Below are 24,912 nucleotides of genomic sequence, written 5' to 3'. Positions count from 1 at the left end.
TTCATTAAACAAAAATTTCCATGGTTTTCATGTTTAGATACAGTATCTGAGTCAAGGGTAAATAAAGTAAGCAGTCAACAGACAGCAGAGGCATGGTTACAAGTCTGATGGGCAAAGAATACCAAATAATTAAAGGTAACTAGGGCCTCAGCAGTAATACAAAATGTTAACAGGCGCTTGATCACATATCGAACCAAAAGTTCATAGAGTTAAAAGTCATTAATGGCACAGGGGGAGAAAAAGTCCACCATGTAGGGCAGCCATCCAGAAACCAAAAGCCAGGGGTTCCACAGGGCTAAACAAAGACATACAGAGGCGCCTCTAAGTGTAGACTTTATGCAACAGGTTTAATGAATAAAATTATGCACTCTTGTTAGTAAGCATATATTCATGCCCATAAAACAAGGTTCCATTGTGGAGAAGTGTACATCATCCGGTCATGGACATCCGTCCTGCTGAAGCCGGAAATCCTTTCGCTGTGGCCAGCTTGTACAGCAAGGTTAGAACCAGGAAGTAGGCTCGGTGTATTTGCTTGACAGCGAGGCTTGGTGGATAGTCGAACCTGGATGATGTCATCTGCATGCGACACGTTTCCGAGCGTGCTTGCTGCCTGGGGGAGGGCAGCCGCGCTCCTTATTCACGGCATATATACTTGTTTTATGGGCATGAATATATGCTTACTAACGTGAGTGCATAATTTTATTCATTAAACCTGTTGCATAAAGTCTACACTTAGAGGCGCCTCTGTTTGTCTTTGTTAGGGCCTCAGCAGTAGCAGGGGTTCAATGATAAAAGTAAATAAGTAGCAAAAAAAATCAGCAACACAGTTATGATGCAAACAGGGTATGGGGGCTTTAGAGCAAGAGAAAAAAAAGCATTAACACCTCTAGTAATTTAAGAACACAGCATAGAAAGTATCTAGATATCACTAGATTCTAAAGTAGTGGTTGAGGCAAACATTATGCAATGTCTGGCTAAAAGGGAGTCAGACGCGATCGAACAGGCTCATAACTTAAAAAAAGGGTACGGGTGGGGAATTAAGACAAGGAAGGAGATAGAGGAATGAAGGACTGAAGCATAGGGATAGGAAAGGGAAAGAAGGAGTAGGAAAAGAAGAGAAGAGTCCCCTGGGGAGCATCGTGGCTCCCAAGGCACACTGAAAATGATGACAGGGGAAAGTAACCAATCACCAAGTCAACAATTAAGAGTCATCGAAATCCGAAGGCAGGTAGTGTGCTATCCAGCAATTTTATTTCAGTGGATTGCTTCCATTTTGGCGTGGATCACTACCTGACTTATTCTGTGTTTGGTTTAAGCCAAGATTAGAGCTGTGGACTTCCAAGCCTTCGCAATGGTTTGTTTTGCGGCTGTGGTGGTTTGCAATAGTAACTTCAATTATTAGTAAGATATACAGTATGAGCAAGTTTCAAATTTAGTAGAGCTACAGAGGAATCAGGAGTTAAAGCAATTTCGAAGATTATGGAAATTACGTGAAATATGAATTTTCCAGAATTCCTGAGCCAGTGGGCTAACCCACAAAATGTGCAAATGAGTACCAAGAGCACCACAGCCATGAAAGCATGTTGGTGAGTACCCAGGAACATATTTTGCAATCCTGGCAGGGACCAAGTACCAGCGGGTAAGTACTTTCCAGTTAGGTTCCAGGGCCGCAGTATTTGGTGAAGAAAATTTCATAGCTCACCAGATTATGTTCCATATAACAGCCTCCGATGAAAGAGTAAGGTCAGACTCCCAATTGGTGACATAGAAGGGGGGGGGGTGGAATCAGATTTAGTAAGTATCTGAGTGTAAAGGGTTTCAATTAGCCCTTGCTCATGAGGAACCAATTTGCATATACTTTCAAAGCCTGACAGATGGGTAAGTTGGGAATTGTGAGCCATGTATTTGGCATGAAAATGTTTCATTTGGAGGTATTTGAATAGTTCAGAAGAGGTCAGAAGACCGTGATTCTCACAAGGCTCAGGAAAGGCTGTAAATGAAGTAGGGGTAGAAAACTTATAAAAGGCCTATTAGATTATCAGCTACCTGGGGTCTGAAAGAATCAGGGGAGCTCTACGCTGGATAGAAGAAAGCGTCCTGGAGGAAAGATAGAAGTGGTATATGAGAGGATAGGAGACCATATGTTGTCCTAAATTTGTCCCAGGTGGCTAAAAAAATCTGGTTATAGGGTTAGTAAGGTTGGTATGATTCGTAGGATGTAGCCATAAAAGATTGGCCATGAAAAATGAATCACAGTCCATAAATTCCAAGGTGACCCACAAAGGGATTTCTCACACTGCATGATATATAGTCAATTGGGTTAGAACAGCCGTGTTGTATTAAGTGATAAAGTTTGGGAGACCCAGGACTTTCCGTAGCTTCTGAAGGTACAAGGTGCACGCTTTTTTCTCCCCCAAATGGTTTCTAGATATTTTTAAAATATCAGAGCTGAAGTGAAGAGAATGGCTTGGTTATTTGCTTGGATAGTCTTTTTAATTATTATTTTAGGAAAGTTTAAACTGTTTTATATATGTTGTTAAAGAGTATGTTACCCTAAATATTTTTCCATGTGTTTGTTCACTTATGTTTATTTTTATAAATCACAGTCTCTATCATTTTCATGTATTTCTCCCATCTGAAGTATTTGGTGATGTGGCCAGTCACCTTTCTTCCTTATTCTAAACTGACCACACAAAACACAGAAGCTAATCTGTGTTAGTGTGGTCAGCTTTCATACCTTTCATCTCCATTCAGAGGAACAGGGCACTGTGCAGACACACAGAATGCCTCTAATGAGTAGTTTTGTTCAGCCACGTAAACTTTTTACCATGTAAGTTAAGTTAAGACAGGTAATTTATGAGACTAAGAAAAGCAATCATGCTGCCGGCCTAGTTATTGTATTATAAAGTGTCTCTAACATTGTATGTTCACAACTATTCACAACTGTTCACAACTATTTTAAGCATTTGTATAAAACCTTTTTTTCACAAATACAAATTTATGACAGGGTGCAACAAAGACTATTAAAAGTAAACTATAACATGTAATTTGACAAAATGACTGTTATTTAGCAATGACAACCAACGATAGCTGAAAATACCATACACGTGGATAAATATAATGTTCATAATAGACGATAACGTATTGTGATGAGCCTCAGGGCTTTGCCAGGCTAGCAGTCCTGTGGTAGTTTGCCAGTAAAAGAATCACAATATAGAATACTTACTCATTGCTATATCACATGACACTCCTACTAAGTTTGCCTCCATTTGGAACCCTTGGTCCCTCTATAAAAAATTGAATGCCTACGCACAAATTATGAGATAATCTGACTCCCACCCTTACAAAACGCAGAATATACCTGACACTAATCCTTCTTACTCTGTCAGATCCCGTATTCTATCTGAACCCATACAAACAGATCTTGAATCACATCTCACATACCACACACACAAACCCCCCCCCACCCCACATCTCCTTCCCCCCTTTTTCCCATCCCCCCTTTTTCCCATCCCCCCCTCCCTCTCACTCCGGGAAGGGCTGGTGCTGGTTACCAACTTTCCCCATATCCGCCCCCCCATACTCCCCCACATTATCCGATTCTGGTGTGAACAGGAATACATCTTTATTCCTTTACTAACATCATCGCTAATACATATCTTCATCATAAACTATGCGTATCAATTTCCGCAAATTAAGTCTACCACTATACTACTATGGAATGTTAATGTAATTAATTGTAGATATAAGCCCATGCTCCTTGATTCATTTTCATTCACATGTTGATGTTATCATGAACACCGAGAATGTTGATCGGTTTGTTCACTTGTTTATGTACACTCTCATGTTCTTTACTTTTCTACAATAAAGACTTTTGGAATAAAAAAAAAAAGAATACTTACTTATCCCTACAGCCAAAGTGCTGCCCAATCCCTTATTCAATGAGGGTGAAATAACAGAACAGCTTTTCTGGTCAGCTCAACAGGGTAGCAATGCAATAAAAGCAGTTGAGTGGTTTTATTTAATCTCCTTGCAATCCTGTCACTGGTAAGTTGACACTAGTGACAGGATAACTATTCTGACATGGACCTAAGGACTTGAGTAAACAGCTTTATTTTGCATTGCAGGTATTTTTCATTCCAGTGCAGTGCTGCTCAAATGCATGTGTTTGGCAGCAACATGTACCATCATGAAAGGATCTTATTCGGAACAACACTGTACAGAGGAAATGTAACAGTATCTGCAGATTCACTATTATAGCACACTTCAAAGGCAGAATAAAACCCATCCATATACGGCCTAAAGCATGATAGAATGTATAATAATTCAGCAATCCGTATGTGTATTCTGGAAGACAGTTTGGATTTACTAGTTAATTAACCACTATCAAGAAAGATGCACTTAGTCTTTGTAATGATAGAATTATCTTTTTAATACCTTTATTTATTTTACATGCCTTAATTATTCTATGTACTGTGACAGTGCTGTGCCCTGTTGTTGTGTTAGAAGCATTAAATGTAACACAGGGATCTGACTGATGCAGGGTGAGGGACTCCAGGATGGCTACTCTGAGTGGAGAAAATTGGTTTTACAGTTTTTGCCAGGATTGGTAATGTTGTGGAAATTTTGATAGACATTTCTTTAGTTAAATAGTCATAATGTCTCCCAGTGTCAGTTTTACCAATAATCACCATTTACAGTGATTGTCGCTTTAACTGTCATTGCAGGAAAGACTTGTTGGTGAAAATCTTCCATCGGATGAGATGGCAAAATACTTGTAGCAAAGACAGTCCATCGTACAGATCTATGTCTGCAGTTCAGGGCCCTGTGCTGCTGAGATATGTCTGTGATATGGAAATTCTTATTTTACCAAGATAAATAGATGGCTCCTTATAGTCACATCCGATCGGTGTGACTGGGGGGGCTGCTGCTATTATCTTATGCAGATAAAGCCTCATCAACTGGAACAAATAGAATGGTCACTATCAAAAATGGTTTATATATGAATAATTTTTTATGAAGACCCACCAACAAGTAATGGACTCATGTTTATAGATTGACATGAATGAACAATGAAAAGCCATGTGCTCCTTGTGGTAGTTGAGCCTTTTGTTCGCTCGTGTCCATCTATGGGCATGTACTCCACAGCTTCTATTGTGCTTTTTGAATGTATACATGTCTGTGATTGGTGGTCTTGAAGCCACTCCCTGTAACTCCCTTTTTGTTCACTTGCTGTAAATAAAACAAGCCTGCCCTGAGACACACACAGAGGACAGAAGACACAGGAAGCCCACACACACACACACAGACACACACAGACACAAGCTCACACAGCCATTTCATCCATGAAGAGTCACATAAACTCTCACACACAAACACTTGCTCTTACACACATGCACACACATACATATCCGGAGAGAGACCTGGCAGATGGCATCAAAATGACCCAGCGCGTCTGTTCCTTTCTTTGTCGCCGAGCGCTTGGTAAACCGTTATACAAAAGAGCGGTGCATTTGTACTTTTCAGTACAAGCTATTAATGGAGCTTGGTGCGTAATAATCTTGAGCGCACTGAAGCGGGTTTCTATGCTCCAAACCCTATTAATTTCCACAACAGTAACTACTGGGTTGGATCCTCTAGTCCTGAGGCTTCATAAAATCCTTGAAGGTATGAACCAGCCTGAGTGGGCAGGTGCGCACAGACATTTTAATGAATGGGTTGTCTGTGATTAAGGGCTTCATCCGTGAGACTGGAGGTCTCCTGCCCAGAGGTCAGGGTGTGAGCCAGTGCATCAAGGAGCTGTGATAGAGATGGTGCATTATTAGGTAGGCATTTTCATTAATCAGAAAGCTTAGCAAGTCTGCTTGGCCAGTCTGTGTGGAGACAGGCTACAGGACTGTCAGGAGGCCGAACACTTTTTTGGTATATTGTAGTAATGCTTAAAACCCTTGTGAGTGTAACCCCGTGATTTGTTTTTGAACTTTTACTTTCTTCCTAAATAAAAGTGGGCCAACAAGCCCTGAATTGTATTTCCCCACTTGACTGGACTTAATGTTAAAGGCATGACACTTGAACTAAACCCCAAAATATCACAATACATACATAGGTCAAGTTGTTCAGAAATAGTAACAATGACAGGAGTTTTGACAAATTGCAAAGTCTTGTGCTAATAAAAGTTAACTATATATTTTACAGTAAATGTTTTTTGTCATTGCTCAAGCATAGTTGTCAGTCTTCTTCTAGTACTGCAGGAGGTAATGAGGCAAGAATATTAGCTCCTATGACATAGCAGTATACTTCCTTTTTAGGCACTAGCCTGTGTGACATCATTGCTCTAATAAGTACAATATAGAGCAAAAAAATGAGGTATACCATTTCTTCATTAGTCCACTTAAATCACAGGGGCTGCAGCATTTCACCCAGTAATCCTGGTTGTTGTCAAGAATGGAATTCTAGTTATATCCTGCTTGATGACCAGATCCATCTCCCTAAATGGTTTGGTTTTAACCTCTCATTAGCAATCATTTCATTTCAAGAACAATAAATACAATGGAGGAGATTTACTAAAACTGGAGAATGCAAAATCTGGTGTAGTAGCTCTGCATAGAAGCAAATCAACTTCCAGATTTTTTTTTTTTTGTCAAGGATTAACCAACTTGCCGACCGCCGCACGACTATTTACGTGAGCAGTCAGCCCCTCACAGGCAAAGCGACGTAGGTCTATGTCGCTAGCCTGTGAGGCTCTAGGGAGCGAGAGTGCTCCGCTGGAGGCGCGCTCCCGCTCGCTCACGGACCCCCCCCCGCGCCTGTGCCCGGTGGACCCGATGTCCCCCGGGCACTTGCGATCATCCGTTAGAGCGGGAGAAAGGCAGGCGGCTAAAGTAAACACATCCGCCTGTCATTCTCCCCTGTGTAAGAATGGAGATCATACGGTTCTACTATGTAGGACCGTTGATCACTGTTCTTACACCAGTAGCCACAGCCAATCGCAGTTAGAAACACACCCCTAGGGACACACTTAACCCCTCCCTCTCCAAGAAAGTTAACCCCTTCCCTCCCAGTGTCATTTTTACAGTACAGTGCAAATGTATAGCACTGATTACTGTAGTAATATCACTGGTAACCCCAAATGTGTCAAAAATGTCAGTCAAGGGTCCGATCTGTCCGCCGCAATGTCGCAGTCCCGCAAAAAAAATCGCAGATCACCGCCATTACTCGTTAGAAAAAAACAACAAAAAATGAGAAAAATCTTTCCCTTAGTTAATAAACGCAATAACTTTTGCGCAAACCAATTAAAATACGCTTTTTGCGATTTTTTTTACCAAACATATATATCAGAAAACAAATTGGCCTAAAATGTTAAAAAAATTTAAATTTTTCCTTTTTTGGGGGGGGGGGGGGGGGGGAAGGGGGGGGAATTTCATATAAAAAATTGTGAAAAATATTGTTATTTTTGCTAAATTTAAGCTCTTTTTTGTTTATAGCGCATGATCAAAAAATCACACAGGTGATCAAATACCACCAAAAGAAAGCTCTGTTTGTGGGAAAAAAAGGACGTGAAATTTGTTTAGGTACAGCGTTGCACGACCGCGCAATTGTCCGTTAAAGCAATGCAGTGCCGAATTGCAAAATAGGCCCTGGTCAGGAAGGGGGTAAAATCTTCATCTTCCGGGGCTTAAGTGGTTAATTGAACATGGTGATTGGCTGCCATGCACAGCTGCACTCTCCAGTTTTAGTAAATAAACTCCAATGTGTTGTAAATGAAGCAACTACTGAAAAATGGTAATTTACTTGAGGTTCTTTCACCGTGAACTTTGAAGATGCTCCCTGTGGCCAGCCCACCAATATTTGCTTCAAAGAAGTATCTGTTATTTGCATTCATTTCACTTCAATTATAAGCATTAACTTTTGACTTGATTCAGTTTAAATTAGGATTACAGTAGAACATGTATAACAAATTATACTCAAAGGAAATATCATTTGCTTTGTGGTTGATGCCATCCATACTAGGTAAAGTCTGGAGATTCCAGTGCATTGTAGTAAGACAGCAGCAGATTACATTTTATTACCCCGAATTTAGGCAACGCGTTATAACCCAGTGACTATGCTGTACACCACCATAAATATTTTGGGTTTATTTCAATCAGTGCATATTGGCATTAGCAGGCCTACTTTTACACAGCTTTTTAAAATAAATTCTTACAAACACCTCATTTTACCAGCCTATAGCAAGAAAAAATGTTGTGTTTGAGTGTAAATGCGTTGTTTGCTTTGCCTTGACAGCTTTGATTGAATAAAGAAAATAAAATTGCCTCTGCTAGGGAGTACCCATTACTATTTGTGGTGTCTAATTTGTTGAGCAGTTCAAATAACACTGTCTGTTATTAAACCCTATAAAGTAATTATTCTCATCATGCAGCATGGATTAAACAATTAATAATGACAGTTATTTCAGGGAAAACATAACCATTCATTTTCCCAGGTAGGCACAATAGTTTAAACACACTAAACTGGTTACTTACAAATGGGAAAAAATGCAGAGACGTAGGGAATTATTTGCACAAATTTGCTATTTGTTCTCTGCATTGTATGTGTGAACATCTCCCCTGCCAGCATTTTACATGGTTATTTGCTGGACTGCCGGCAGCAGAAGAGCAGCAAATCGTTACTTTGGCTGTTTGCTGTGCTAATGTTATTAGTTAATTGTGACATGGCATGTTCCGCTTCCATCTAGATGTTAAGTAAACAAACTAATAAAGTTCAGTCAGACTATTAGTGGAAAATGACCTAGGCACGAAATAACTCAGACAGATAAGTACACTTGGCACATACCACCCTTAGTATCTGATGGTGCCATCTTTGTAAACTGCCCCATAGATACCAGTTTTGATGAAGGGGGGATTTGTTGGCTCAGGATTTCTGTTTGCAAGAATCACTTCATTGGAAGTGTAATGCTCAGGCACTTCTTGCATACTCCAGGAAGTGCAAATGTGTTACATTATGATATATAGAAAGATTTTGGACCTAAGTTTAGCATGACAATACCAACATTATTCAGAAATGTGTTAAGACTAGAGTTGAGCGGACACCTGGATGTCCGTGTTCAGCGGGTTCGACCAAACTTGAAAAAAAAAAGTCTGGGTCCGTGACCCGGACTTTTTCCTAACTTTACCCGGACACCGAACCCCATTGAAGTCAATGGGGACCCGAACTTTCAGGCACTAAAATGGCTCTAAAAAGCCAATGGAAAGGGCTAGAGTGCTGCAAATGGCAGCAAAATGTAGTTAAGAGCATGGCGAGTGCTCTTAAAAAAAATTCATCTTTAAATTTGTAATTTTTAAATAGCAGATTAGAACTGCACTCTGTAGTAAAATATAGCTGAACGCTGCACACAACAGACTGATAAAAATATATTTTTTTCTCCTTCCTCCTCCTCCTCCTCAGCGGGCTCAAGTGAGGGCAAAAAGATCATTCACTGCACCACCCCCCACACAGCAAAATCAATGTAGATCGCTAACGGGCGATTGTTCTGTCCTGTGTCTCCTAATCTCTCCCTGCCTACTCTCTCCAGCCTGTCCCTAAAATGCTCAAATATCTTTCCCTGCCTATACTCCTGTCCCTGCATTCTTTTCGGGCACAATGTTTTTTTTTCCCTGTCTGTCCCTAATCAGCAGCAGCCAGCACCGTTATGTGTGCTCTCTCCCTACACTACAGCAGACTGACGCACAGCGCGCTGTGTCTCTCAAGCTTATAAAGACCTGGGTCACATGCTTCAGCTGGCCAATCACAGCCATGCCATTAGTAGGCATGGCTGTGATGGCTTCTATGGCACACCTGTTAAATGTTTGTTGATTGGCTGTTGAAAGCCCACCATTAAAACCGCGCCATTACATACAGGAAATAAAATTACCGAACACGGATTTTAAACCCGAACATACAGTAAAGTTTTCGGGTCCGTGTCCGGGTAGCAAAAATCCAATTATCCGGTACGGACCCGAATAATACAGTCCGTGTTCGCTCAACACTAGTTAAGACGCAATCACAAGAGATGCAGTATCAATTAAACTAGAGGATGCCAGTCTATCTTTTTCAAAAGATGTTATTGACTGTAATGATGGTTTGGAAGAAAGTCTGCTGCAGCTATAGAGGAATTCAGCCACCCAACCAATTATCAGTAGAACCATGGAGAATCACAAACATAAGGAGGTCAAACACAGATAAGAAGGAGGCCAGCTGCAGGTCAAATTCACTTGTCAGTGAATGCGGAATGATCATAGAATCTATTTAAACTGATGTTAAATTAGTGTGCCAAATGAACCGGAAAGCAAAATGGATTTGACCATCAACAGAAGCCCAAAGTCCTTGGACAAAGACCCTTTCATTTGGATGTGGTACAGCTTGAAAGGCTAATCCTAAAATAATCTGAACAAGTGTGCATCTCATTGGTTTGGCTTGCCTTCATAGGGCACATTTACTCTCTTCTCTGGACTACAGTCTTAAATGACATGTCTGACTTTCAGTGTTGTCTAATAGAAACATATGAGGAGTTGTCTGGTTCTATCCTTCCCTCCCATCACTCTCATAGATGATGTGTTTGTGAGCATTCATGACTTCCAACCAGTCATTAGCACACACCTGTGGCTGTGTTCCCCCCTGCCAGGAGATCCCAACCACCCCCAGCTAGGTGCACAGTTTTTTAATACAATTAATCATTGATCACTGGTCTCACTAAATACAGACGTTTTTATTTTCCATCTTGCATAGGTCTGTGCATTTGGAGAGTGCAGGAAATGAGAGATCAGATAACAGCTTATATGGATAGAGCTGTAGAATTAAAAACAGCAGAAGTGTGTCCTGGGTTCTGTTAAGCTCAACATAGGCTCAACATACACTATACAATCAGAGTGATACAGAGTGATCAGGTAGCTGGTGTGTCTTCCCATTATATAGTTTTGGTAAATCTAAAGGAGACTGTACAGAGTGTACAATGAGATTGTATAGTGTATGGCCACCTAAAATTAACTAGTTGCTGACTACTTCTATTCCTTGTTTGCTTTGCAACAACATTTGCAAAATACACATCCACTTCAGTAACATTTAGAAAGTTAGGGGTAGCTCTTAATTGTGTCCAGGTAACTCTATGTAGATTTGTGGAGGGGAGTTGTGCTGCCTGCCACAAGTGGGTGTAACAACACCAATTGGATCAGAAAAAAAAAAATCTGTGTGGGGGGTCCCCCCAATCCAAACCAGGCTTATAGGTCTCGATTATATGATAAATAATTGTTAATGTCTAAATAGAATTTTATTAGAATGTTCATTTCTAGTTATATATGTTTATGCTTTTATCATGGTCCTACTATATATTCTAGGTATGAATCTGATCAACACAGTAGCTTAGTAGTTAGTGCTCTGATCTAGCAAAAGTCAGGTCATGGGTTCAAATCCCACCTATACAACCTACCACCTCCCTAAAGTTTCAATGGCGAATATTGTGTAGGCAAAAGTCATCAGTGTGATACAATTTTTCTCTGACTGATGGTACTTATGCATTTGCCATTGCAATTCTAGGGAGGCGGTAGCATGGGTGGGCTTTGAACTCATGTTCTGCGAGTGTGAAAGATTAAGCTACTGTGCTGTGTACAATTACACCTGGAATATAAAGAAGTACCATGATTACAGAATTAACATATATAAATAGAACTAAACATTTTCATAAAATATGAATTAGACATTTGACATATATAACTCTTACATCAATGATAATAATATAAGTATCAGCAAAAGAAGCAAAACAAGTCACATCTACTAATTTTTGACAATTTAGCAATGATCTTGCATTTGTACTTGAGGGGAATATAGATTCTCTTGATCTATGTTCATTCGTTATTTATGGTACTACTGTATATTCAAAGCATAATTGTGTTCATCTCAATGGCTTAGTGGGTAGCACTCCTATCTAGATAGACGCAAACCATGGATTCAAATCCCAAGCATGGTATCCCCTGCTTAACTTTTAAACAGAAGAGTATGCTAAAAATAGGCGAACATCTAATTGTTACTGCCACATCAGCATGGCTGTTTCCATAATTTGCATGCTCAATTGCATGCAATGGTATGGTATTTACCAAAAATATTGTGTGGAAATAAAATAATCAAACACTAATGAACATGCAGGGTGTTAACATGGTTGGGATTTAAACTCATGACCTAAGTGCTTTTTTTCATGAGTGCAGACCACTAAGCCAATGTGTTGAGCACAATTAGACATAGTAGTTTTTTTTTAACATTATTTTATTGATTTTTCTTGTTTTTACAACAATTGAACAATAATTAACATATCAATACTGATATGAGCTAAGCGTCTAGACACCATCATAATACTAATAACAGAGTTCTCAAAGGAGAGAGTGTCTAGCATTGTCTGGGGGGGGGGGGGTAAAAGAAGCAAAATTTACTGTATGACCCTCTACAAGCATAAGATGTTATTGAGCGTAGAGTATGTAGTCCGCAATGGTGACCTCGCTGGGGAGGACTTGTTGAAGTCCAGGTGTCGAAGGGAGAGTATACAAGTGATGCTATATCGAGAAAAGGGAGGTGGAGTGAAGGGTCCACTCAGTGCACACTAGGAATTTGATGTCATACTGGGTGAACTAGCCTACCCGCTGCCATGTGCCGAGATGAGGAAGAGATCCACAGAACAGCAGCAGTTCATCGTGTTGTATTCAGATCGAGAGATAGCTCAGTGGCTGTGTTGGCGAGTGGCAGGTCAGTAGTATTCATGCCTCCTAGGGGGTGGGGCTAGGAGTGTGGGGTGAAACCTTGAAAAGAGGACCACTTGCGGTCGAACTTGGTAGAATCTCGGAGGTTGGAAGTGTTGACATCCAGGGCTTCTCTGTCATGGAGTTGCTGCAGGCCCAATCTCACATCCCGGAGTCTTGGAGGGGAAGGCTGTATCCATTTGGCTAATATGGCTCTTCTGGCAATCATATAGCACGATGCAATCCAAGCTTTGTTGGTTGTAAGAATGTGTTTTTGTGTTTTGGATATTTTTAGCAAGACCACATCAAAGTTTCTGAATAGTAGGAGATAAGGGATAAGGTGGGGGGCCAGACCAGTGAGAGAGGCAAAATTGTATTCCACCTTAATCCAAAAGGATTGGATATGGGGGCAGTGCCATAGTCTATGAGCAAGCGATGGTTTGGGTGAGCCGCATAGCTGGCAGGAATTGGGTGAATCCGGAGAGGCAGTGCGTGGGTATGGGACATAGCTGTGGTGTAGGATTTTGTATTATTGTTCCCTCCAGAATTCATTCGTAATGAGTTTGTAGGTGGTCAGGTATCTGGAAAGTATCAAGTCACGTGCATGTGGATTTGGAAAGTCCTTGTCCCATGGAGTGTAGGAGAACGATGATTTTCAAATTGTTGGAAGGGCCAGTAATCTATGGTAAATGTCCGAGATTTTGTGAAGGTCAAGCTCAAGGAGCGAGTCAATCAGAGTTTTCTTAAAACCGAGCTGTCTCATGGGGCAGGTTTTAGCCACAAAGCTGGTAGCTTGAAGGATGCCTAAGGTGTGACCTTTAGGGAAGCGAAAGCGAGTCAATACGTCTGATATACTCAGAGGTTTGCCGGTGTCGGGTTAAAAAAGTTGAGCAAAATGGGTAATACCCATAGCGGACCATTCGTTAAAGGGCAAGTGTTGCTGCGCCTGAGGGAACAGAGGATGTCCCAAAATGGACAGATGAGGCGTCATCGTGGGAGAAGCATGGATGCATAGCAGTTTAATATGATTAAAAAATTAACATACTGTAGATAATTAAAACTCTATAGTCTCCTAAAAAGTAAATGTAACATGAAAAAGAAAAATGAACATATAACAGATATGTAACTGTAAATGATAAATACATGTAACCTCATGAAATAGCAGACATTACTCTGTAATAATCATTCAGAACAGAAAAAGAAGAAAATAAATATGCACAATATTTGTAATATAAATAAATAGCCACACACGAGGTAGAGCACACACCATATTTATTGACATACATGTATACACATTATCATAGCTAAATACTGCAGTGCAGTTTCATATAGGAAAATCATTGACCACGACTATGCCAATTTGGAATTCACTAATGCATATTCGCCGGTTTATACTCACTTTTCTGTTCACATGTACACCTAGTTGAGGTCTCAATTGTTTTAATTGGGAGTAATTAATAGTAAAATTACTATTTCTTCTCCTTATTCGTGAAGTAGGCCTTAAGTGAGAGGAGACTGTTAAGATACATCCTCTTGACTACAGAATACTAATAATATCATTTCAACTTTTTTTAATTAAAAAAGTTAGAGATTTTTTTTTAAATGATGCTGTTGCAATAATTTTGTGGCAAGTCAGAAAAGTTTTTTAGGTGATTATTGAAATACAGAAAATCTATTTTAAGATTTTTTTTAATACACACTCTGACCATTTAACATTGCTTTTAAACCATGTGTTTTCTTGTCTTAAATGTGTACCTTGGTACATGCTTCATTAACACATTGCTCTGCTTATGCTTGGCTTTTTATTCTTTCACATGTCCAGGCTTCTGTTCAAAATCCAAATCCAGTCATAATGTATTCTCTTGGTTTTGGTTCAAGTGAGGATAGATAAGAACCTCTGACAGGTTTAATGAGGGATTTTACATCACTTCCTGTCCTGGTGACCACACAAAAGTGAGGTGACCTCCCAGGAGGGGACAGCAAGGAGATGGGAAAAATAATGGACACAGGTATCGCCCTTTATGTTTTTTAAATGTTTATTTTTTAGTCGTTGACCTATTGCTGAGATTTTGCCCTATTCTTATCTCAGTAAAGGTGAAGGAAAATCTATTCAATGGCCAAAGAAACAACCCTTATCAAATCATTGTAAAAATTAAAAAGTCACTTAGACTGGAATTGTTTTTTCAGTGTATTGCTAGGTTTGGAAAAAACAGAGGGGTGTGACATCTGCTGAAAATACTTCTACAGTTTACTGATATTCCTTCTACATATAGAATGATAATGCATATCCGGCTATTTCGCTTCTCTCCTTTGTTGGTTTGGTGTTCTTGCAGATTCTTGTTTCTGTTTTTAAAACTTTTGAGAGCCACAAGAATTTAAAGCTCTTCCAAGGTCTGTATTCCTTGTCCTTAGCTTTATTGTTGGTTTTTACCATCTGAAGATACAGAGTTTTAACAATTCCTAGTAATATTTCAGTGAGTTATTAGAATCAAACAGCAGATACTCATCCATATGCATATTCTACACACTATAATATAAAAGCTCTCACTACTCTATGTCATTGGACGATAACTTGTTTGGTCAAGGTTTGTAACCAGTACGTTTTGATTTTTTATGGAATCCACGTATCTGATTCAGGTACTTGGTGCTGTCCCATATAATGTGTCCAGGGCTTTCTTTTTCCACGTTCTGGGTATGATGGGAGATATCAGTGAACCCAGAGAACAGTCATCTTTCTGCCTATAGAAATAATCCATTGCTTTACTACCATTAGATACTACTAGATACTTTTTATGACTGTCCTTTATAGATATGGGTGTCAGACATAGTGGCCCTAGGGTTGCTATACATGTCTCAAATTTCATCTGACTGTTGCTGAATCAAACAAAATTCAAGCCGCAGGGTCCCTTGTCATTCTGGTTCAACAAAGGTCTAGTGTCCAATCAACTTATTTTGAAGGAGCTGGGGGGGGGGGGGATCATTGCCCAAACAGTGACTGGATCCAATCAGATGCAGCCACTCTTTGGGTATTCTGACAGCTGCTGGTCCTTGCTTTCAGAATAAAATATCCAGCAGGGGAGATGAATTCATCTGCACTCTTTAACACAAATTAAAGAATTTGTCAGATTTCTTTCATTCAGCATAAAAACCTAGAAATCTAAAAGTGTCTGGCCAGTTTTACCTTTCTGCCTATAGCTATGCAGGAATATTACTCTAATAATTAATATTATAATGACACTTTTTAACATGATGTGGATGCTCTGATTCTATAAAGAAGCTGTAGATAATCTTTCACACATGTATTCTCACAAACATTGGAGATCAAGCCTGATCTGTGGTTTATGTATTCTTATAGTTCCCACATTGAAACAGTAACAATCAAGGAAGTATTTATTCTATTCTTACAGCAATCCTTTAAAGTAATACTTAACACTACTTGGACATGTAATAGGTGAATATTTTTGGTGACAGTACAGAACCTTGTTTATCTATGGTAAACAAAAGGACTTTTTTTCAGCGGGAACACGGGGGAACCTAGTTCCGGCACCTCAAGCACTGAATGTATTTATTGGCAATGAGTGCTGGGGATACCTGGAGGGTCTATTAATGCTGGCTGCTGGGGATCTATTTTGGTTGGTGTAAATCTGTTTTTACTTTGGGGTCTTCTACTGCTGGGTAGGTCTAACGTTGCTGCTGGGGTGTCAGTTGCTGAGGGAGAGCTCTATTGATGGTGGCTGCTGGGAGTCTATTGTTGCTAGGTGGTATTTGGTCCCAGGGGGTCCATTGTTTCTGGGGGGAGGTATAATGTTGCATGCAGATGGGGTCTATTGTTGCTGGGTGGGTCTATTGTTGCTGGGGTGGAGTCTATCAAGTTAAATGCAAATTACTTAGTAGCACAAAATGATACTTGGTTCTGTGTTCTCTAAAAGGAACGGTGTTCAGAGGTGGGTAATGGGCATAGTCAAAGGGTGACTCAGAAGTGGGGAGTTCCTGCATATATTCTCTGAGAAAAAAAGCCTTAGTAAACAGATACAAGAAACTTTTGGGAGGTTCCTCCTTATGGTGTGCAATTGTACTTTGCTGTCTGTCTAACCAACTTTAAATTACTTCTTCAACAAAACCAAGAGCTTGGAGGACAGGTAATGATCTCACTATCTAAACTAGATCAGCTACTACTGCATTCAACTACAGAAGTTTATGCATATTGAGTTAAAGAGGAAGTAAACCCTCCTCTGCAAGTTGTACCTATAGGTAAGCCTATGATAAGGCTTACCTATAGGTACTGTAAATATCTCCTAAACATGTACCGTTTAGGAGATATTTACCTTACATGCAGCCAGTGACTTCACTGGCGCATGTGCTCTGAAGGAACGGCCGCTCGTGCCGTTCCTTCAGAGCTCCGTGCCGTGACCGTCGGCTCCCGCGCGCGTGCACGGGAGTGACGTCACCGCGGCTCCGGCCAATCAGATGGCCAGAAGCCGCGATCCTGAAAGACGGGGGACTGGACATGTCGCCCGTCATACAGGTAAGCGGACGGCACGGCGGGGGCTCGTTCTAAGGTAAGTATTTCATAATGAGCTAGAATGCGATGCATACTAACTCATTATGTGTTTCACTTGCAGGTTGCAAAAAGAAAAAAACAATTTTTGGGGGGTTTACAACCTCTTTAATGACAGAAGATGAGTGGTTCCTAGTTGTTTTTTCAGACTGGATGTCATCTGTCTCAGCTTAAAGAGAAACAACCCATACATTGCCTACAAGAACATATACTGAACCCACATGCACTTATTATAGGGCTGACTTGCCAAGTATATATGGCATCTTACAGGAGTAAACTATTGCACTGCATAATTATGAAAAGACAAATTGGTGAAGTGGCCTAGAAGAGAGGACATTTGATAAATATCACCAGTCACAGGAGATGCCAAGATTTCAAATTAAAATGCAAATTCAACAAGTATGCCCATTTGCCCCAAACTTTCTGCAGGTAATGAGGATTCAAGATGGAGATAAAAATGTTAGGAATGCTCTACAAAATCTGGGTCACATACTAATTTTATTTTATTTATAACAATACAGGTGCCCTTTTTAGTACTAAAGTTGGTCATATATTACTAGATTTTTGAATGAACCTTCGTATGAACATTGGCACTGTAATACATGTGAAAATTCTCAGTACATTTGTTGACTTGATAAATGCAATTTAAAAATAAGTCCCCATTTAATTTACTTTTAACATTAAATTTATGACTGAATGGACTTTCTTGAATAAAAACCACATTCACTACAAAAAAGTAATTTGAGCATTCTAAAAAGAAATGATTTCAAGTAAAATTCCACTTATGTATGGCAAGCTTAACTCAAGTACCATTCGTAGATTCTGGTATATCCTCTAAGTTGTACAAACTTCACAATTTCCAAACCATTGTAGTGATAAAGCTGTTGCTTTTGAATACAAAGTCCACCGAGACACTGATTACTAACATGACAGTTTTTTTTTTTATGAATATGAACATGATATTTTTGTTCTCTTCTGTCTAATTCTCCAAATCAACGGGAGTCCCATGTACAAGATCTTTGTCTTTCATGAGACACTCAACCCCTGTTGTTAAGAGTATATTTTCCTGGCTTCTGAAGACAGAAAAATTTAGAATATCAGAGATGCAGAGGCTAGGGCATTGAGCATTTGAAGTTGTCTGGGTATCTGACACTGCAGCTGTGGCTTTACTAGCTTTGGTGTGGAAAAAATGAAAGAAGCAACAGTCAGGATAAGATTTACCACTATTCCTGTAAAAAATCATACTATGTATTCATTTAACCACTTCTGAAGGATTTGCCCCCTTAATGACCAGGCCATTTTTTTGTGATTCGGCCCTACGTTACTTTAACGGACAATTGTGCTGTTGTGCGACTTTTTACCCAAATAAAATTGATGTCCTTTTTTCCCCACAAATAGAGCTTTCTTTTGGTGGTATTTGATCATCTGTGTGATTTTTATTTTTTTTTGCACTATAAACAAAAAAAGAGCGACAATTCTGAAAAAAATATATATATATATTTTCACTTTCTGCTATATAACATTCCCCCCCCAAAAAAAGTAAAAATCAAAATTGTTTAAAATTTTAGACCAATTTGTTTTCTGCTACATATTTTTGGTAAAAAAAATCGCAATAAGCGCATTTTGATTGGTTTGTGCAAAAGTTATCGCGTCTACAAACTACGGGAAAGATTTATGTCATTTTTATTTTTACTAGTAATGGCGGCGATCTGCGATTTTTAGCGGGACTGCAACATTGCATCCAACAGATCGGACCTCTGACTGACATTTTTGACACTTTTGGGGGGACCAGTGACCTTACAGTAATCAGTGCTAAAAATATGCACTGTTCCTGTAATAATGACACTGGCAGGGAAGGGGTTAATACTGTGGGTGATCAAGGGGTTAAATGTGAGCCCAGGGGAGTGATTCTAACTGTGGGGGGGGGGGGGGCGTGGCTTGTGAAATGATCACAGAGGCCTGTAATCCTGCATAGAAGGATCACAGGCACTCTGTGATCATTCCAGAGAGAAGAACGCTCAGCTGTGTTTACAATAGTCCTTCTCTCTCAGTGGGGAATAATAGCGGGCGTTAGGTGGCAATCAGAGCCGCCTGCCACGTGAATTCGAGTCCCCGCTGCCGAGTGGAGGCAGGAGTGCGCGGCTGGTGGCGCACGCTCGCCCCCAGCTGCAGGCGCGCGACCGACATATAACTATGTCGGTTTGCGCAGGAGGGGCTGCCTGTCACAGTATAATGGTCCTTAAGGGGGTTAATATTGCTTTGTATCAAAATATGAGTTAAATGGGTTCCACAGCTCCACAAATACAGATAATATGCTGACCAAACCTAATTAATCATAAACCATCTGAGCTGGTAAGAGACATAAGATTACTAGTATATAGTATGATCCAAACTTCTCATATTGTGAACTTATACAAAAAAAAAAAAAACTATCTCTGAGAATTTCTACGAGAGGAGCTTCTTTTCAACAGCTTCTCATTGGAGCAAAAAGCCCAATATACAGTAGGTTTTTAATTGATTGTATGCATTCACCTACCCTACCCGACAGTTAGAATCCCTACTCGCCATAGGGTCCCCTAGGGAGCACTCATAATGCAGACCTATAAAATCACCTGGGAAACATGGGAGTCACTCGATTTTCATAGTAGGTAGTCTGCCAGGACCTTAACCACTTGCCGACCGCCGCAAGTACATATACTGCGGCCGTCAGCCCCGTGCAGGCAAAGTGACGTATGGGTACGTCACTCGCCTGCGAGCCAATAGGGGGCGAGCTCCCACCCCACTCGTTCACGGGCATCCCCACGCGAGTGACCAGTGGCTCCGATGTCCGCCGGCCACTCGCGATCTCCCGCTGGAGAGGGAGAAAGGCAGGCGGCTGATGTAAACAAAGCCGCCTGTCATTCTCCCTGATGTAACAGCAGAGATCATACGATCCTGCTATGTAGGATCGTATGTCTCTGTTGTTACATCAAAAGCCACACCCCTTTACAGTTAGAAGCATGACCCTAGGGACACACTTAACCCCTTGCTCTCTAATAAAGTTAACCCCTTTCATGGCAGTGTCATTTTTCAAGTAACAGTGCATATGTATAGCACTGATTACTGTAGTAATGTCACTGGTCCCCCCAAAAGTGTCAAAAATGTCAGTCAAGGGTCCGATCTGTCCGCTGCAAAGTCGCAGTCCCGCAAAAAAATTGCAGATCGCCGCCATTACTAGTTAAAAAAAACAATAAAAATGACATAAATCTTTCCTGTAGTTAGTAAACGCAATAACTTTTGCGCCAAAAATGTTAAAAAATTTAGATTTTTACATTTTTTTGGGGGGGAATTTCATATAAAAAATGTGGAAAATATTGTTATTTTTTCAAAATTGTCGCTCTTTTTTTGTTTTATAGTGCAAAAAGTAAAAATTGCACAGGTGATCAAATACCACCAAAAGAAAGCTCTGTTTGTGGGAAAAAAAGGACATCAATTTCATTTGGGTACAGCGTTGCACGACCGCGCAATTGTCCATTAAAATCACGCAGTGCGCTATCGCAAAATAGGCCCTGGTCTTTGAGCAGCCAAATCCTCCGGGGCTTAAGTGGTTAACAGGATCTTTCACACTCTCCCAAGCCCCTGCACCCCCCCCCCCCAAATTATTTCCCGGGTTTCCAGTAGAAAATGAAAATCCAGTGATATTTACAGCTATTGGAACAATAATTACTTTGCATCAGACTCCTTACTTATTAACTGAGGTATGTGGTCGCCCTAAAAAATGTAAGGCTATGTGCATACATAACTTATGGGTTTGTGGTTCGGATGTTAATTAGAATAATGCAAATAATTTGTTTTCAATGGTGTGTTATAATTATTTTAACACATTCCCAGCTTATTAAAATCAGAACCCCCTTAGTTAAAGTTTAAAGGTCTTTGCTGGCTGCAATGCTGGTTATAATTCTCTTTATCTATTATTGTGTCTGCATGCACAGTGCACAATACCACTTCTGGATCTTGGTAGTGATTCTTGAATTTTGATTCTGACATGAGAACAAGGACGAGTTGTGCTCACCAATGATATATATCATCCTGTTAAACCTCTCCCCAATGACACCTCTGGCAATGCTTTTCATTCTATCATTAGTAGTAAGCACAATCTATCACAATTACACTATTTTTTTTTTTTTAAGGTCAGATACACAGCGAACAGTACGGGGATCCAGATTCTGCCTCCATGGGTTGAAAAGGTTATTAAAAAGGATTTCTTATCATTCAGAGTATTGCCCCTTAATGTGTACTTTAGGAGCAACAGAAGAGACTTCTGTTTTGCATTTGTTGTTTGGATCACATACATTATCTTCTTGTGTTTGATACATAACTAAGTATTCTTTTTTTTCCTACACGGGATCCATTCCATCCGTTGTTGTATATAATTCCGATCTCTCAATGTCTTTAGCTACATAAAGCACCATGTATAATATAAGATAAAAAAACTATTCTAGAAACCTGCTTCAGTGACCCAACAATTAATTTCCTAAATCTCATACCCTTGGTAAGTTAATGACCACTAATCCACAGGCAATATCAATCTGATTGCTTGAAGTATTTGTGGAAGATGCTATCAATAAGCTTTACTTTGTGCTATCAATGAGCATAATTATGTGTTAGAACCTAAAGTAAAAAAACAAAATAAAAAAATCCAATAAAAAAAATAATATATATATATATATATATATATATATATATATATATATATATATATATATTAGTTGTTCTGAAGGTCCCTTAGATTACTTGAATTTTGGCCATTTAAACACCACAAAATCCAACAAAAGTGGATTTGAAAACAACTGAACCAGGTGAAAAATTATCAGCTTAACAGTGACTGCACAGTTACTGTATTCTATCAAATGCAGTCACCGTTCTGCAGCGCCCTTGTAATCGGGCAGCAAGCAGGTGCTCCAGCTGCCTGAATACACTAGCCAGCAGTAGAGATTCTCCATTGACTAATAACCATACATTGTATTGACGCCATAAAGTATAAATTCACCTTTTCGTGAAAAATAAAAGCGTGAACTAAGCCCAAATATCCTGGCCACCCCTCCAGATCCAGTGGAAATGATGCCCGGTACTGCCAGTGTAGCAGTCCTTCTACTGCAATACACAGCCCCAGAATAAGTATCCATCATAATGTTCAAAATGGCAAGCACTTATCAGTCAGATTGACCATGTGACTGTGCTGATCATCAGAAGAGCTTCTTTGTTCTGGGATACCTTACCTAAGATGAGTTTCTCATTGCTCAGCAAAGCCTTATATGTCCTTCTTACTGTGCAGCGGAGATAGATACTCACTCCAGGATTTTGTATTGTGATGTATGATGTACAGATCACTGCACCAGCAACATGGGGCATTGTAGCAACTATGTGCTGCAGGGTCTGGAGGGTTGGCCAGGATATTTGCGGTCAGTTCACTTTCTCATTTTTCCATTAAAAAGGTGAACTTACCCTCTAACCTCTGCTTGTAATCACATAAAAAATGAATTGTAAATAATAAAATGTAAATATATTGTAGGTATACAATGAAAGTTAAAGCAGTAGTATACTCTGCTTTTTAACTTTTACCTTCAGGTAAGCCTATAATAAGGTTTACCTGTAGGTAGAATTAATATCTCCTAAACCTGCACAGTTTAGGAGATATTCGCCCTGCTTGCAGCCGCTGACACCAGTGGCGCATGCGCTCTGAAGGTCCGGCGGACCATTGGAGCTCTTTGCCGGCTCTTTGCACATGTGCGGCAGTGACGTCATCGTGGCTCCAGCCACTCACAGCACTGGAGCCGGCAAAATGGAAGAGATGCTGAGGGAAGATGTCAGCTGCCTCAGCGGTGTCCGGGGCGACCGTGTCGGGGCTTCGTTCTAAGGTAAGTATTTCATAATGAGCTAGTATGGGATGCAGCTGAAATATTAAAATAGAATAATTTTAAAAATAATAAAATATAAAGAATAAATATATATCTTTCCTGCCACAAGATTTTTAATTTAGTTCAGACAACTTACTAATATGGACATCCCTGTCAGACTACATTAACAGGATCTGAACTCACTTTCTTTACTGTAGTTAAAGCTTGGTTAGGGATCCCCCAGCTTGAGATTGGATAGTGAAAAGGCATCAACATGCTAGTTATTCGCGTGATTTCCTTTCCAATTGGCAAGCTCCTTTTACGCTGTGCAATGTAGTACATCTTGTAGTGCTGTCCCTTCTACTCCCAGCATGCTGAGCTTTAGGATGACTGACTAAATGATAACCTATTCCCTGGAATTCATAAAGATTTGTGCAAACAGATTTTGTGAAAGTGTCTCACATGCATTCTAAAAGTGGCGCAGTGTGCACCAAATTCATGTAAGTACCTAAAACCTGTACTTGAATTTGGAGCATGCGCAACTTTTAGAACACATGGAAGACACTTTCAACAAAATGTATCTTTTTTTTTTTTTTTTTTCCAGCAAATAGGTTTCATTGGAAGAATTGCAACATTACAAGTTAGAAACATATCGAACAGGTAGTGGTATCACAGAAAAGTAAAGTATAAAGCGCATAAGACAGCATATTTTTAAAACATATCTAGGTTATTCGATTGATCTAGCATTTAACAGAGTTATATATATCGGAGGGAACGGAAAAAAAAGGGGGATAACCAGACCACAACTTGTTGTGTACGGTATATAGAGATGTAGAGATGTATTCCCCCTTATTTTTTGCTTTAGCGTCAGGATTGGCTCAGATAGGTAGAAATGTAGGCTAAAATAGCTACATACCAGTTAGAGGGAGTTTTTTAGAGGTCAGTTGAGTCTGATCGGACGATGATTAAGATGTCATTTCAGTATATCTGTCTGGCGGTGTTCAAGTAATGATGAGGATATGTATATAAAGATGTTGCGTGTGAAGAAAAAAGTGGGGTTAAGACAGAGAGTAGAAAGGATAGAGTGGAGGAAAGTTGATCTTAATTATCTCCATTTTCATAAGATATGAACTGTTGGTATTTTGATTTAAATTTTGCGCAGGTGCTGCACCAGAATGTAGAAGTGGAGCAAATTAGAAGTGCTGAATTTGGCACATGAGTCATTGTCAGAACCAAAACTGTTGCAACTGTTTTTTGAATTGGGCACAATACATTACAAGAGCAATCGATGCCAAAAAAGTGGCAAAGCAGCTTTATTGATTTCCTACCACTCTCCTTTTTAGACATCTCTTCTACATTTAATGCAAGTAGGGTGAGATAGTGGTGATGAAATAAAAAATTCAGATGCCATATGTTTTCTTTTAAATCAACAATTTTGTTGATATAGCTATCCCAATTACAGTATTTTCCATGATACTTCTCTGTAAATTATACACCTTATGTATGAATTTTCTGGTAAAGAGTTAAAAATGTAATTTGCTTTTTCGAAGTGACATTTGCTACTTGTCCTTAACATAGGAATACCTTGACTATTAGTATTGTTGAGTGCACATTTGTTTTAAATGTCACTACTTAGTAGGAATAGAAAAGGAGAAAACTCTAAATGAGTATTCTGCCTTCTGGTATGTCAGAAGGAAAGAGAGGTCTTAAAGGTTTCCAT

General features: G+C 39.8%; 1 protein-coding gene across 2 annotated transcripts in view; it reads right to left on the bottom strand.

Annotated features, from left to right (window-relative positions):
• NRG3 (neuregulin 3) overlaps positions 1-24,912 on the bottom strand; it is a 1,290,624-nt gene that overhangs the window by 390,185 nt on the left and 875,527 nt on the right. The window lies entirely within an intron of this gene.

Source organism: Pelophylax lessonae, assembly GCF_965119305.1.
Source record: "Pelophylax lessonae genome assembly, chromosome: 9".
Classification (NCBI taxonomy): domain Eukaryota; kingdom Metazoa; phylum Chordata; class Amphibia; order Anura; family Ranidae; genus Pelophylax; species Pelophylax lessonae.
Note: the sequence above shows the minus strand (reverse complement) of the source record. Positions and strands in the feature narration are given on the sequence as shown.